At 35.9% G+C, this 2,819-nt stretch overlaps 1 long non-coding RNA gene across 1 annotated transcript in view; it reads left to right on the top strand.

The window, feature by feature from the left end:
* The first annotated feature begins 1,415 nt into the window (after positions 1 to 1,415).
* LOC111622710 overlaps positions 1,416 to 2,819 on the top strand; it is an 11,253-nt gene continuing 9,849 nt past the window's right edge. The window contains exon 1 of the long non-coding RNA XR_002756319.1: positions 1,416 to 1,676. This is a non-coding gene — a long non-coding RNA (uncharacterized LOC111622710). The remainder of the gene's footprint in view (positions 1,677 to 2,819) is intronic.

The raw sequence follows: 2,819 nt of genomic DNA, 5'->3' as shown, positions 1-2,819 counted from the left end.
AACCTATTCATCGTGGACGCATCGTGGACGATCTCGTGATCATGGCCGGCGAAGTTTGAACGATCGCGCCCAAAAGCATCGATATCAAAGAAGATAGCAGAATGAGAACGAGACCTGCCTTGAGCTTCAAAGTGATTCCGTCTCCGAGACATAGTCTTGTCCCGAATAAGGTTTTGCCGTTTTACTTATTATTTTTAACATTTTCCACCCTGTAAGAGCGCCTTTTAATCATTCCAATCGTGCCAAGCCCATAACGGGGGTAGTCGGGTGTTTTTTAACTCTTTCCGCCTTGTGGGCACTAAGAGGGCTTCATTTAGCAAACCCATTATGAGTTCCCAGCCCGCAATGGGGACGGGGCCCGACATATCCGGACGGACCACCCTCCGAAAAATTTCTGGAGATTTATTGGCTCGTCCAGATTCTAACCCGGTCTCCCAGAGCGGTAGGCTGCACCCTTGACCGTTCGGCCATCCGGCTGTCAAAGCGGTCAAAGTCGAATCGTGAAGAACGGGACCCGATATATCCAGAACAGATTGCTAATGAAAAATTTCTGGAATTTTTATGAGAAATCTGTACTGGTATTTATTGGCAATCATTCCAAAAACGTTTTACAAATGCTTTAGGAATTCATCCAGATTTGATTCTGAGACAACTGGCGCAGCAGTCTAACGCTTTTACTGCCCCGAATATCCTGCCATTGGCAAGACGAATAATTGATTAATTACAATTTAAGAAATCTGGACCGTAAAAGAGATGAAATCCAAGAAAGTCAAAATCTCCTGGAGTTTTCGAGGATTTTTGGGGTGGTCTTTCTGGGATATGTTGAGTTCTGTCTTTCAGCATTTGGTCTTCCTGTTGTGGATCTGGCCGAACCCATTCAGGGCTTGAAAAAATGTCTCTTAGAGTCTACAGTGTGGAAATAAAGTGTTCAGTGGATTTAGCCACTTGACCATTGGTGAATCTTTTCATTGCTTGTCTTGTATCAACTAGTTGGGCATGAGCTTCTAGGCTATCGTACCGTGGTAAAGTGTGACGTAATTGTCACGTAATAGTTGTATGCGTTTATGATGGTCGTTACGCGGGGAATAATGCTTTCTAATAAGGGTAAGGGTAACTGATCCGTATTCAAGCGTTACAGACGTCAGAAAACCCGGAAAACACGTGGCTAGCCCGCGCGAACTCACGATCAAACTCCCAGTGTTCAGAGCCACCTTCATTGTTTCACTATAAGTATCTGAATTTTGATACGAAAATATTTCTACAATTATTTAAAATTTTTTCGTAATTATTAATTATTTCTAAATTTAAAAAATTAAAAAAAACAAAAAACAAAACAAAAATTATTACTTCCAAATAAAATATAATTAAAAAGTTTTTTTTTTAAATTTGTGTTTATAATTTTAGTATGGCAACACTTCAGCCGGCATTATTTTTGTGACATTTCAAAACATAAAGTGAAATTGAAATATTTAACACGTTTTAAATTAATATATTAAATAGCTAAATATGGAAGTAATAGAAAACTTTCAAAGTTTTAAATCGAGAAAAACGTAATTTTTTTTTTGTAAATATTTTTTTCTCGAGTTACTAACCGGTAATGAGGCCAATGCACGTTTAAAATTTCCCGACAGTTTTAATGTAAGGTTATATATAAATCCAATAAAAAGGTACAACAGGTTAGTGTTATTATTATTAAATCAGTACTTAAGTTATTAAAAAATATACATTTCAATTTTCTTATTTCATAAGAAAAGGGTATGTTGTTAAATGTATACAACATGAAAAACATTTATTTTTAGGTGGTTACATCTTGTTTCAGTTGCATAAAATGAACAATTTAAACTCCAAATATATCATTTATCAATATTTTCATTACAAATGAAAGTTTTGATCGAATGTTTTATTATGAAGAAAGCATACTGTCGTTCGGCATTAGATTTATGTACTTAATGAATTAAACACATACAACATTTTCAACTTGCAACATTTCAAGATGTCTTCCTCAAGCTGGCCCACTAGTGGCCAAGCAGTTCCGTTCCCTGAACACTCGGAGTTCGGTCGTGGGTTTGCGCCTTGCCAGGACGGGCTGGCCATGTGGAGTTTTCTTCACATCTGTAATGTCGGAATAGGGGCCAATTACCTTTAAAAAGACCTCCCGAAAGGCATCCCCCTAGGCAGATCGCCCAAGTGTTGCATTGCCATAACTTAATAAAACAAACTTTCTCAAGCAAAGAAAGAATACAGTGGTACCTCAGGATACAAAATTAATCCGTTCCGAAACTGAGATCGTATCATGAAAATGTTGTAAGGTGAATCATTTTCTCCTATACGATTACATGTAAAACCAAATAATTCGTTCCAACACTAAAAACACACTCAAATTAAAGCTAAGTTGTACATTAAAAAGAAATAATAACTGTAGTAAGGAAAACACTGAAAAATGCATTTTGTAGTTGTAAATGTATAAATAATCATAATAGAATAATAATTGATAAAAAAAAGTAGTTTATTTGCACTTTACCTTCGAGGATAGACGACGGTGGAGGTGTAAACTGATGGCGGAAGAGAGGGAGAAGGAAAATGATACTAAAACTTAACTTTCATAACATAATGTAACAATAACTTAGAAATAACTTAGAAAAGATAAAAAAAATTAGTGTTGTTTTTTATATATTTTTTAAAATTTTTGTTCACTTCTTTTTACTTTCTTTCCTTCACTTCCACCAGCACTTTCACTGGATAGAGGTCGCTTGGTAAAATATCTATCCAAAGAGGTTTGGCTTTGCCTACTTTTTAAAATGTTTCTAAAATGACTTAGG

Source organism: Centruroides sculpturatus, unplaced genomic scaffold, assembly GCF_000671375.1.
Source record: "Centruroides sculpturatus isolate CEXI.00-Female unplaced genomic scaffold, Cexi_2.0 scaffold307, whole genome shotgun sequence".
Taxonomy (NCBI): domain Eukaryota; kingdom Metazoa; phylum Arthropoda; class Arachnida; order Scorpiones; family Buthidae; genus Centruroides; species Centruroides sculpturatus.
The sequence above is the reverse complement of the archived record's forward strand: the minus strand, read 5'-3'. Positions and strand labels throughout refer to the sequence as shown.